This window comes from Chlorocebus sabaeus, chromosome 10 (assembly GCF_047675955.1).
Source record: "Chlorocebus sabaeus isolate Y175 chromosome 10, mChlSab1.0.hap1, whole genome shotgun sequence".
In the NCBI taxonomy this organism is placed as follows: domain Eukaryota; kingdom Metazoa; phylum Chordata; class Mammalia; order Primates; family Cercopithecidae; genus Chlorocebus; species Chlorocebus sabaeus.
Genome location: NC_132913.1, coordinates 13,867,967 through 13,882,004, shown reverse-complemented (window position 1 = coordinate 13,882,004; position 14,038 = coordinate 13,867,967). Strand labels below are relative to the sequence as shown.

Below are 14,038 nucleotides of genomic sequence, written 5' to 3'. Positions count from 1 at the left end.
AGCCATCCACAATTACAAAGAAGTCTCAGGTGAAGAAAAATTGGTTGCCCAGTCTCTATATTGAGAGGTACTAAAGGAGAATAGGAAAGACAGTGGGTTGGAAAAAGCCAATTAAGGATATTAGCCACAAATTTTATGGATTGTGTTGAGCCATGTAACATTACGGTAAAATTTTGAGAAACACCTACTTAACCATAGGCAACTAAGCTGTTTAAATAAAGGTTATAAAATGTTTTTCATTTCAAATATTCAAGCTATTGAATATCTCTGGGAACGCAATGGGATCTCAAGAGTATGAAAGTTTGTAGGAGGGACCAGACATATGTGTATTGTGTATATATATATTTTTCTGCATATTGTGATATTTGGACATCTTTAAAAATCCTTTCCAGCTGGGGCGAGACTGCCCCTCCTGGAGCTAGCCAATTCTTAACAACAACGAAGAGCCCAACAAGGAATGTACCTTTGCTCAGCAAACTAATCAACCAGAGCCAGATCTCTTTTGTCTATCTGGCTCATGCACCCCTTGAGGCAATACTGCTCTACCTTAATCATCCCAAAGCTACAAGGGGCCACCCATATAGTTTAGAGCCCACTGCAAGTATTCAAGCTAGTCAGTCCCAAACTGTTCACCCTGCCGTGCCTTACTTTCCCCACAGTAACCCCATCGAAGGCTCTGTCCTAAGGCTTTCTCCTGGCTCCTGTCTTCTACATCCTGAACACCCTTGTGTCTTTCCCATGTGTCCCTGACTGGAATGCCATGCCTCCTGTCTTTAGTACCCATGAGTATGACAGACTTGGTTCTCCTGAGCTTCTCCTCTGTCTCCCCTTGTGACCACACCTGACTGACCATCTCATAACAGAATACAAACCAATAAAGAAAAGAATTACCAACTCTGGGGATATGTACAGTATGCATTATAAAAATTAAGTAGTTTAATGATAAAATTGCTAGAGAGAGACCCTAAAACATTTCTAGAGAAACAGGGAAAGCAAATGGAATTAATTGTACATTATCAAGTAATGCTACTTTGTACAATACTTTCTGGTTATAAGACTTTACCCTAACGGAACTGAAGTCCATAGATATTAAGTTTAAGCCTTAAAAGGTAAACTTATTACTGTGCTGCAGTTTGAATTCAGTTGCAAATACAGTATTTTAATTATAAGGAGAATGACTGGCTTTTAGCAGTATGCATTGTAAGAATTGATGAGCTTGCACGTGCCTTGATGGAACCAATGCCTCGCTGCTGCTCTTGGTGAGAGTCATTAACCACAGGCAAGTAGCCCCAAGAAAGTGAAACTCCTCCCACAATGCCTGAGAAAGCTCTCCCAGAATGCTTTCTGAGACAGCTTGAATAATAAGACACACACTTGGACCTATGTAGTTGTAGTCACACCTGCTAGAATCTGCAGCCAGAACTACTGTTCTCTGACTGCATGGGTCTGACTGACCCATGGCAACTCAGGGACTCACGGAAGCCTAGACAATGTCAATCCATTTCTGTCTAGATTTATGAAAGCTTTTAACCCTTGACTTTGCCTGAACCAGGGGCCCTCATTTAATATTGCCCCCAAGCAATGTTAAAGCTTTCTTATGATTTCTCAGCAATATTCCCACTTGTTTAGAGCACTGCTTCCCATAGTCTCTGTGGATAAGGACTGATTATTTGTTTTGAGTCTCCCTTGGACTGATACGTGGTCTTACTAAACATAAATAGACAGACACCACATGAACTCAACAACATCCATGCTGGTGCATATACTATTTAACGAGACAAGTCCACCGGTCGTGTACATGGATGTCAGCAACATCACATCATTGCAAAAGTTTCTAAACACTCAATTTCTGTATGCATCTCATGTGAACAAATAGGTCACATAATGGCCCACGGATATGCTTTGAGTAGCACTGGTTTACAGAAAAGGAACCCACTCATAGTTTCTCTTTGGAACTGTCATTTGGTCTTTAACCAGAAAACAATAATGAGATTATTGGCATTCCCTTAATTTTGTGCATTGGATCCATTTTTTGTTTTATGAACACTAAAATATCTCTGAAGCTTTCCTCTTAAGAGCAGCCTCTTAAACCTTTTAAGTTCTTCATCTTCTAATTTTCTTACAATCAAATATAACCCCTCAGAGTAGTGAAAGAATCTCCTAACTCTATCTACACAGAAAGTATTCCAGAATTACGATTAACCACCAATCAAGCTCTCTATTAGTTAGTAGCTTCCAAAGAGGAAACTTGTTGATACAAACCAAAGGCTGATTGAATATTATGGGTGTATGGATCAATTTATGCAGCTGTAAAAAAGCATTCTGATGCAGGTTCTGTAGATAATTTGCAATTGGAAATCCATTAGTAGCATAAATGGAGATGAATAACGTTAAAATGCGCTGACCAGGTGTGTCAAAATAAGGATGTGAAATGCATCCATAAAGTGAGGAGAAATACTTGCTGTAAAGCAGTCGGATTTTTTTCTTCCCTCTACTAAAAGAAATTGAAGATAATTTGGATTGTCCTGAGACAAAACTGTTAACAGGGATACTAAAAAGGTGAACGAAAGTAGAGAAAGAAGTATATGGTATTAACAACAGGAGCTTAAAAAAAGGAGTGTGAATGTTCAGGCTACAAACAAGCATCCCATACATTTCAGAGGCAGTTTCAACCAGAACTCAAGAATAAGTACAAAGCGAAATGCTGATGTTGAAAAACCATGCTAAGCCAAAGGAACGGACGAGAATAATAGTGTCCCATTACCAGAATTAAAATTTGTCTAGAAAGATGTTAAAATTTGTTTTCCTTCCGAAGAATGTCATATAATTAGAATGAGGGTATGTTTGCCATATCTGTACCCATGATTGTTCTCTGGTGATCCCATCAAGAAAGAAAGATGCTGGGTAGAACTGCAATATTGTGCATTAGGGAAGTGACATTCATACTGCTGTCTTCATTTCAATTCATTCTGTGACACTTACCGTTCTGGGAATCTGATTTTCACATCATAATATGAATATTCAAAATACTACTTTACATATCACATATGGTTTGGATTTGAGTGATTTCTTCCCAAGCTGGAGGGGTTTCTCTCAAGCAAATCTATGTATTTTCTTTTAAACATTTTTAAGGTTTAAAATGCTTAGAAATAACTTTTAAGTGTCCCAAGGAAAAGTCTCAAATAGATACGAACATTTTTTCCCTCTCTCAGATTTTTGAAATAGCCAGTCTAATTTTTTCCAAACTTTGAAAATTAATTCACTTAAACTCCAAATTCACTAGGAGAAAAATAAAACACAGATGTTAAAATTAGGATTTAGAGACTAAAATATCACACACCAAAAAAAGTAAAGATGACAAATAAGCATTACTATTAAGCCTATGGGTAGTATATAATGTGCTATTAAAATAATACTACAATTCAGTTAATTAACTGAAATGCTCAGAGCATGAGAGATTCTAGTTAATTTTCTAGATAACTGAAGCATTTCCTAAAAATCTCTGCTTTTGTCGATCTCTTAAAGTACGTTGAAATCATAATTGAATATCAACTCAAATTGTACAGAAATATAGATTTAGAAAAAGATTTGAATTGACCATGAGAAATACATCAGATATTTTTCCATATTCCCTATGTATGTTTAAATATATCTACATTACACCCTAGAGAATTGTAACAGGAAGCTTGAAGTTGGGGGAAACCTGCAACTTAGTCCTTGCAAACTGCTGGATATTCTGAAAGGTGCTTTCATACATCAACTCATTTATTATCCCAGATGACCTTCAAGAGAAATTATCCCCATTTTATAAATGAGAAAATCAGAGGCCACACAGGTTAATAAATCTTCCAAAAATTACACAGTCAGCAATTGGCAAAACGCAGATCTAACTCAGATCTGTCTCATTCCAAACTCATGCTCTTTCCATAAAACCACAGTGACCTAGGATCTAAGCTTAGTTCCACTATAACTGGGCTGTAAAACTTGGGATATATTTTACCTCTACTGGCTCAGTTCCTGAATCTATAAAATTAGAGTTTTGATATCAGTAGCAGAAACTGCTAGTTGCCCTCCTGATATTTACAATCTTGTTTCTTTTTTTCATTGTAAAGGATCCTCAATTCTCAGCTAGGCACATGGTATAAAGGCCATGTTCCCTTGCAGACAGACGTGACCATGTGGCTAGGGCACATAACTAATTACTAATGGAATGTGAGCAGAGGTGATGAGTAGAATTTCTAGCCATATTCTAAAAAAAACTAGCCACGCCCACTGGCACCTTTACTCCTTCTTGAGAGCTGGAATGTAAAGGAGGTAGTAACAGCACCAGGCCACACTAACATACACAATATCCTGGAGTTGGTGGGAAGGAAAGAAGGAGGGCCTGGGTCCCTGAAAGCAAAGAATGCTAAAGCTGTTAGTGCTGCTTGCTTACCTTGGGAATAACATGTGAAAGAGAAACAAATCTGTCCTGGGCACGCTATTGTTTTGGCTCTCTATCACATGTGAATCTAATCCTAACCAGCACCAGCCTCTCCCAACACTAGATCCTATAATTCCACGTTTGAGAACAGATTTTTTATGAGTAGAAAGTGTGGCATGTTTGACAATTAGAAAAATCAACTAAACAGAGAATAATTATTTTTGTTGGGAATGGAGAAGTCATTTGATTCTTCCCCTGAACATGGCAAATAGAAATAAAACCTTATGGACTGCTTTTGTTTAATCAAAATTTTACTCTACTCAGTTTATATGATTTTCTGTAAAGTTAGAATGATTGATTTTCTCTTGTCTATAAAGGGTGTAAGGTGTGCTTTTTGAAAGTATCAAGTGATATAATTACTGAAAGCTTTCTTGAGGGTCATTTATTACAAGGCTCAGAAAGGGGGAGGATTTTAGTTAAGATCCTATAACCCATTAGAGGCAGAATGAAAATGAAAATGCAAGTCATTTATTTTCACCTGTATCTGATTTTTTACTTCAAATATTTTATATCTAAATATACAAACAATTCTGTTCTAGCTATTCCATGTATGTGAATTTAAGACACACACACACACACATACACCATGAGGAAATAAAATGCTCCATAACCAGAATTCCAAAGTCATGGACTTAAGGATCTAACTGGAAAGCAAAGAAAATCAATCTTCCATAATAGAGAAGCTGAGAAAATAGGGAGAAGAGAACATGGTCAGGGGAGGGTGGCTAAATTACAAAAGCAGCATTTGATTTGACCAGCATGAGATTTGGAATGGTTGTATGATGGCAATTGAGTTCTCCAAGACAGAAAAAATTGAGTTGGAAATCATGCCAAGAAGAAATGATTGTCTTCCTTCTGTTGGCAGAAGCAACTCCAGGAGGTAATGAATTTCTCACAAAGTGTAACTTGAACCAAACCATCAGTCAAGGTAAATGCAGAGTAGAAACCCAACTCAACAGCTCTATTGAAACAGATGGGTTCTGCTACCCTGTTTGACTGCAAGCTACAGCTCCCAGACTTGGGGAAGCATTCTGTGTTAAAGGTGGAGCAGATTGAGAGCCCACTTTTCTGTAGGGGACTTAAGACTCATGCTTTCATAATACCATTGCCAAGATGGTCATTCATTCCATTCATTCATTCATTCACCAAGTATTTACTGAGTACCTACTCTGTACCATGCACTGTTCCGGGAGCTGGAGATGTCGCTGGAAAAAAAAAAAAAAGAAAAAAAGAAAAAAAAAAAAGCAGGCACGTCACTGTTCTCATCAAGTTTACATTATTGTGGGGGAAGAGAGAGATAATAGTCAAGTAAATATACAGTATGTCACGTGCCAAAAAATGCTATGAAGAAAATTAAGCAAATAAGATAAATAAAAACACATTGAGAGAGTGGGGTGCAATTTCATGTGAGGTAGTCAGAAAAGGCATCTCTAAAAAATGATATTGAGGCAATAACTGCATGAAGATATTGGGAGTAACACCGATACACTGGATACGTTTTCTTTCATGCCAATAGAAAACAAGTTATGGACCCATCGACAAAATGGCTTTGCCTTCTACCTGTCCCACTGAGTCACTTAGGCTCGCTCTTCTGGGAGAAAGTTACACAACCTTTTCTGTATCCAGTGGGAAATACATTTTTTACCCATGGCAGAAAAGAAAAGACATCCTTCTAGGACCGTAAAGCAAAGCAGAAGTGCCTGGTGTGTTCAAGAACAGCAAGATGTCCAGAGTGGCTGGAGCTGAGGGAATAAGGTGGAGAGGAAGGAGAGGAGAGAGTGGAGCCAGATGAGAAGGGACATTGGGGGCTCACAGTAAGAAGGTAGATGTCACTCAGACAGGGATAAACTGGGGGACATTGAAGAGAGAGAAAGAATGATCCCCCTTCATTCTAGAAGAATTGCTCTGGCTATGGAGTAGAGGACAGGCTAAGTGGGCAAGAGTGGAAAGAGGGACCCCAGTTAGGGACCATCACAACATCCAGGCAGGAGCTGACAGCAGATGAAATGATGGAAATTACAGCGGGGGGTGGGGGTGAAAGGCAATTGGATTCTGGACATATTTCCTAAGTAAAGCTGACTTTATATTCTGGATAGGAAAAAAGAAAACTTCAAGGTTCTTTCTTGGCCTGAATGCCTGGTAGATAGATAGTTGTCATTTACTGAAATGAAGAGGTTGGTGGAGAAAAAGCCATCTAAAGGTAAGAATTGCCCATGCAGTTTTGGATATATTAGGTTTGCGGCATCTATAAGACATCAAAGTGGAAACGTAAAGCAAATAACCAGATAGTCACATTTGGAGTTCAAAGAAAAGATTAGAGAAGGATCTTTCGGAGGGGAGATAATTTAGATAGCCAGTCAGATTGTGTAACTAATGGATAAGAAAAGCTAGGAAGTTAGTGTGGAAAGAGAAGAAGTTTGAAAACTGAAGTTCCAAGGTTATTATAATGACAAATGTGGCAGACTTCTAGTTGCCTTCCCAATACTACTTTTCACTTCTTCCTAATAAAAAAACCTTAATATTATTTTAAAAGCAGCAGTTATACCCCAGATCTACAGAGTTTAGCACACAGAGTGGTATGGAGAAAAGTATTTGGAATGTAAGGTCAAACAGACCTGGATTTGAATCCCTGCTCTGCCACTAAGCAGTTATGTCCTTAGGTGAGTTTCTTAGCCTCCCAGAGCCTCCTCATTTGTGTAACTCTGCCCTATAGGGTTGCTGAGGAAATGAAATAATACACATGCGGGAACACACAGGTTAGTTGTCCTGTAAGGTTAGCTACTGCAGTCCTTAATTATGCTTTCTCGCATGTATTTTTAACTAGGAGCCTTCCAGGTTCATTGTACGATGATGCAGGAGAAAAAGTAGAAAAAAAGTGTTCCTATCTGCATGAACATATGAAATCTCCATGTACCAAAAAGGATTATTTTTATGGCTTCATGATTTAACTGATCTGGTCAAATAAAGATAAGTTCAGTTCTTTCTCTATTCATCTTTAGGAGAAACTAGGGCAGGGACTTTGCCCTTTTTAATGTTTCATTAAGCAAGATATGTGCCTGCCTTATACAACCTCTGTAATAACTGCAGTGCCACTCGGGCTGGAGGAAGATTTCATCCCACCTGAGCACACTCGCATCTATATTCTTTCCCCAGGCGAAGACCTGCCTGATACATTCATCACCCGAACCTGTGGCAAGTGATTTCCTCTGCCTTTATCATGTCACCTCCCAGCCCTGTGCCAGCATATGGTCTATTATGTGCAAATGATTAAACAGATTTTCTGCCATGGGTAAAAAATATATTTCCCACTGGATACAGAAAAGGCTCTGTAACTTTCTCCCAGAAGAGTGAGCCTAGAATTCTAAGTGACTCACTGAGACAGGTAGAAGACAAAGCCATTTTGCCGATGGGTCCATAACTTGTGTTTCTACCGGTATAAAAGAAAATGTATCCAGTGTCTGATTTCTCCTGAACAAAATGGAGGTCAGAGGACTGCATTCAGAAATAATTATCTTAAACCTCAGAGATTTGTACATAGTGTCCTTTTCCCTGGGATGCCCTCTTCTTCCTGTTTACTCAGGTATCTTCCACACTTGCTGCAATACTCAGTTCCTATTACCTGTTCCGGGTAATGAAGATATGGACGGCACTCTCTCCCTTGGCTGAGTGAACAGTGTCTCCTGTGACTTTCAAAACTTCCAGGGCTTATCATTATCAAAACATTTATCACACTGCATTATAATTTTGCATTTACTTGTCTATTTTACAGACAAACACCCCATGTGTTCCCTGAGGGTTCTTTTTATCTCTCAAACTTCAGTGCCTAGCACACAGTAAATATTCAGTTAACAGTTGGATAATTCATCTCTGATTCAATACAATTTCTTTTTAAGTAGAATTTTAATATAACATTGCCAACACTCAAGAGTTTTTCCATTATTAAATATTTCTGAAACGCATATATTTTATATGTGATGCATAAACACACACATACAAACTACAGAAAAATACCCCAAAATGGTACAGCAATTCTAGAAGGTGGAGATATTTTCCTGTTTCTTTGATTTTGTTGAATTTACCTTAAGTTCAACAATAAACATACTTTTAACATTAAAAAGAAATAATAATCGACTTAAGGTATTTTATTCTGTTTAATGACAACAACCAGCTACGACAGAACACTAGTAGATATCTGTCTGAAGACATACTGTCTAGTAACTATATGACTTTTTGCAATTTTTTCAATCTCTTGGAGAGTCTGCTTCATCTGTAAAATCAACCAGATCAAATGAGTTGTTAGGTAGATTAAATAATGCCACTCATATAAAATGCCTTCAGTAATACCTGATACAGAGCAGATACTGAATTGAAGAAGGAAGTTAGTTGTGTTGCTGCTTCTAGAAATGAAGCTTATAGTCAGAATACAAAACTTTCTCTTTGGTAAAGATAGGGAAGCACCTGTTGCAAGTTACTAAGGTAGCTTGAATTTCTCAGCAGAACATGGAGCTGCCCCAGATCAGCTTCTACAGAGACAGCCATGAGATGGAGAATGACATCCTGGGACCCCAGGTGTATGTGAGACCCTTGGTCAGAAGCACATATGCTGAGGACCTTGGCTAAACAGCTTCTGAAAGTTCATCCTCAATGTTCTTTACCTCTACTGAACAAAAGAAGTGCAATGCTGGGTATAAGTGGGAAGAAAGTAAGGTTCAAATGCCGGCCCATCTGAGTTTGAACCTTACCCCTGGTACTGATTTACTTTGCAGAACCTTGGTCAAAACATTTTTTGGACCTAAGTTCCCCCAGAACTGTGAAAGAGAGTGATATGACACGCCTTACAAAGTTCTCTCAAGAATTAGATACAAAGTATGAGGAGGCACATTACAGGTAGTCTAGAGTAGCTATTATTATCATTTCAGCCACGCACAATGCAAGTATCTGAAAGGCCAGCCAGGTAACCTATATGGAGGAAGGAGGCCAAGTAGATCCTGAAGTAAAGAAGCAATTGCATGTCCATCTACATGAAGCAACCAGACAAACGTAGCCATCCTGGAATCCAGGGCAAATGGCCAGTCCTGCTTCTGTTTCAAAGAAAGGACAGAAATCTGGATTTTGTCAGGTATTAATTCAAGTTTTAAAATCAAGAAATATTGTATACATTGAAGAAATCCCTTGTGTGAGCAAGAACCAGCCCATGCATGGCTAGCTTGCAGCCTAATTTAATCTCTAACTGGAGAAATTAAGAGGAAACAAATTTACTAAGACGAAACGAGACTGGACTGAAAATGTTCCACCCCAGATGGTTTCCTTGGCCCCATGGTCACCCGCTGGTCCTCTGCGCCTTTCTTGGACCCCACACAGGGATGCAGCAGAAACACTTCCTTATGCTCTGCCTTGGGAAGGGGTTGAAGCATCTCTGCAGCTATCTCTCTAGTGGCCATCGTAGGGGAGAATCCTATTGATGTCATTATTCATATTTAAGCAGATGTTTTCCACAATAGCTGGTTTTTTTGTTTTGTTTTTTCAGGCAGGGTCTCCCAGGCTGGAGTGCAGTGGCACCATCTCAGCTTACCGCAGCCTTGAATTCCCTGGCTCAAGCGATCCTCCCATCTCAGCCTTCTGAGTTGCTGGAACTACAGGTGCATGCCACCATGCCTGGCTAATTTTCATATTTTTTGTAGAGACAGCATTTCTCTCTGTTGCCCAGACTGGTCACGACTTCCTGGGCTCAAGTGATATGCTTGCCTCAACCTTCCAGAGTGCTGGGATTACAGGGGTGAGCCAAAGAGCCCCACCAATCGCTCTGCTTTAGAATCACCTGGAGAACTTTTTAAAAATTGCCATTTCCCCGGCCCCTCCCAAAACCAATTTAATTAGAATATCTGGGGGTGGGGACTCCATGCTCCAGTAGTTTGCTAAAGCTCTTCAGATAATTCTAATGTGCAGCTATGGTTGAGAACTACTCTATCAAACCTTTGCTTGATAGAATTCCCCCTGCTGAAATGCAAAAAATCTTCGTGAAAGTAAAAAATAAAACTATTACTGGTCATTAATATTTCTAGAATGGATTAGTTTATGAGATAATTTTAAACCTGGCTGGGTAACTAGAGTGAGAAGAGGTTTTCAGAGTGTGAAGGCTCTGCCTATAGAAAATGAGAGGGATAGGGAAGAGGGGTGAGGTTCTGAGTATCAGGGATCAGGACTAGGGATTCACAAGAACATATCACGGCCAAGTTCATACTTGAAGTTAGTTCACCCACTGTACTGGACGCAGTCTCCTAGGATGAATAAGAAATTTACCTCCTCACCCACTTTCAACCACACAGAGGGCTGGAACCACAAGGCACTGCAGGATTATAGAGGAACCTAGAGGACATTAGGTGATGTGAAATAAGACAAATACTGTATGATCTCACTGATAGGTGGAATGTAACATCTTTGAACTCACACAAGCAGAGAATGGAATGGTGGTTGCCAAGGCATGGGAGGAGAGAAAATGAGAAGCTGCTGATCAAAGGGTACAAAGTTTGTTATGCAGGGTGAATACATTCTGGAGATGCAATCATATACAGCATGGCGATATGGTTAACAATATTGCACTGCATACTTGAAGTTTGCTAAAAGGTTATCTCTTAACTGTTCTCATCACAAAAAAAGAGAAAGAAAGACAAAGAATATGGTAACTATGTGAGGTGACAGGATGTTAATTAGCTTGATTGTTCTTCACAATATATATGTATATCAACATATCAGATGGTACACTTCAAGTATATTCAGTTTTTATTTGTCAATTATAACTGAATAAAGCTGGAGAAAAAAAAAACAAAAACAAAACCCCACCTGGTGGGGAAGGGGGACCCAACTTCTAATTCAATGCAAACACACACAAAGGACACTCACTCACATAGCTGTTTCAAAACAAACAAACAAACAAAAAGTTGCCTTAGAGGCAATGACACGTCCAAATCAGATCTATGGGAAGTTCAAAGGACTAACAGCTGATGCTTGGGTTCCAGCCTCCTTCCTGTTCCTCAGTAACTGGATATCCTACACAAAGACATTTAGTTTCTCCAGACCTCACTGTTTTGAATGGAAGAGCTGCATTTTGATTTTGAATCACCCTCTAATTCTGGCATTCCGTTGTTCCCGGGAAGGTAAGGCATGCTTAAGGTCAAGGGGTCTGACACCGGCCCTCAGCACACCCTCCCCAGATTGCCTATTTGGTTACATAGCAACAGGTCATTCAGGCCAATCCCTCAAGCTCCTTTTTCCCAGCTGAAACACCCTAGCACTTGAAACTTCCCTATTATGTTCCATCACCTCTCTTCTGTAGGAGGTTATTAGGGCTTTCATTTCAGCATGTCATTTGGAATCACTGGGAAATAGTGGTTGTTAAAAAAGGAGCAACACCTTCAAGAAACAAGACAAATACAAATGTAAGCCAGAGCGAGGGGAGAAGTGAAATCCTATTTGCATAGATGTTCTTAACTGAGAGCTCTCTGGCTTTCATAAAATAAGCAAAAGCCACCTCTGAGATTTATCCCACGCCATTCTGTTTTGCTGCTGCACTCAAATCGTCTGATGCTTCTCACCTGGCAAGGAAGCCCAATGGGGGATGCAGCAGTGCAGGCCTGATGTGAGGGAAGTGTGGGTGAGGGGTGAGCAGGAATGCCTCCCACCCACAGCTGTGCGAGGGCCAGCAGGAAACTTAAGATTCTTATTTCAGGAGACACTGTGAGGGTCAGAGCCAGGCAAAGAGCCAAATGAATTGTCAAAGTGAGTGGAAACTCCTTTTGAGAATCAGAACCTGACGAATTGAGTAGAGGGACTGGGGACGCGAGGGAAGAGGGCAAGGGACCATAGGATCCAACAGGCAGGGGGACAGGTGGTATGGACGAGCATAAATGTGGACAGCGGAACTCCGAAGTGCTGAAAGTGACTTGCAGAGTGAGTGGGTCACATCACATTAACAGCCCTAAATGAAACAGACACAAATGACTAGCAGTTTCGATAAAAACAAGGAAAACTGTTTTTCTTTCTTTAAAATCTTTATTAAATCAAATTAAGCTGGATTCCTGTGGCTGTGATTTATTGCACTGGGAAAAGCCAGAACAACCAAACGACACATTTTCTTTTACTCCTGGTAAGTAATTAGCCTCTGTCTTGCTAAAGGGCCTGTCAGTAGCCCTGACGAGGAGAAAGCAAATCCAGCTTCTCAGAAGTGCTGGGTTTTTGGCTTTACTCACTTTCTCCTTTCTTCTAGTCTACTGCCTCTTCTCAGGAAGATGGGAAAGGAGGACTGGATGTGGCAATGTGGCCGTCACTTATGCAAGATTGGAACCGGTGTGTTGAAGGAAAAAAGGGCACATCCCGCCCAGGGGGAAGTTCTGCCTAATAATCAATAGTAACACATGGCCTAAATCACCTCTGTTAATCCTTGCAGCCACCCTGAAAACCCAGCACCAGTTTACAGGGAAAGAAACATAAACTTGCAGAGATTAAGCAACTCACCCAAGGCCAGGCAGGTCCAGGCAGGTCCAGGCAGGTCCTGGGGGCCACGATTTAAAACCAATTCTGCCTGCCTCTCCAGTCCATTCTGATGCCATTGCACAGTGCTTTAGAGTGGACTAGGGTTAGGTGGTATCTTTCATAGTGCCTGGAATAGAATAGATGTTTCATTAATGTTAAATTCCTCTCTCCTTCTCTTCTCAGTGATAACAATTACTCAAATATCATATGTATATAATGCATGCATATTTGTTTTATAAAATTGGATATGTAGAAAAAATAAGATGAAAATTAAAAGCACAGGTAATCCTATCACTCAGAAATAGCCACAATTATAATTTTGGTTTATTTTCCTTGGACTAGAATGCATTAGTACACACATTCAATTTCATTTTACACAACTGGAGTTTGTATGCAGTGTGCCTTTTAAAACTTAACAATATACTAAATATATTTTGATACATGATTACACATCCTTCGAAACTGCATACTATTCCATCATAGAGGTATGCTATAATTTATGCTTGGACATTCTGATTAAAAGTCTGCATTAGGCCGACACTTTGGGAGGCCGAGGCAAACAGATCATAAGGTCAGGAGATCGAGACCATCCTGGCTAGCACGGTGAAACCCCGTCTCTACTAAACAAAACACAAAAATTAGCCAGTCATGGTGGTGGGCACCTGTAGTCCCACCTGTTCGGGAGGCTGAGGCAGGAGAATGGTGTGAACCCGGGAGGTGGAGCTTGCAGTGAGTCAAGATCGCACCACTGCACTCCAGCCTGGGTGACAGAGCAAGATTCCGTCTCAAAAAAAAAAAAAAAGCCTGCAATAAGCCATTTTATATATGCAAAGATACTATATGTATATAGATTGAGTACATGAGTGATTCCCAACCATGGATGATTCCCTCCACCAAAGTTCATTTAGTAATGTCTGGAGACATTTTTGGTCTTTACAACTTAGGGGATGCACCCGTCATCCAGTGGGTAGAGGTCAGGGGTGCTGCTTAATGTCCCACAGTGCATAGGACAGTCCTCCACAAGAT

General features: G+C 40.0%; 1 long non-coding RNA gene across 1 annotated transcript in view; it reads right to left on the bottom strand.

Moving 5' to 3' along the window:
* The window catches only part of LOC103216945 (uncharacterized), a 535,367-nt gene that overhangs the window by 482,558 nt on the left and 38,771 nt on the right, over positions 1–14,038 (bottom strand). The window contains exon 3 of the long non-coding RNA XR_005237034.2: positions 12,995–13,139. This is a non-coding gene — a long non-coding RNA (uncharacterized lncRNA). The remainder of the gene's footprint in view (positions 1–12,994; positions 13,140–14,038) is intronic.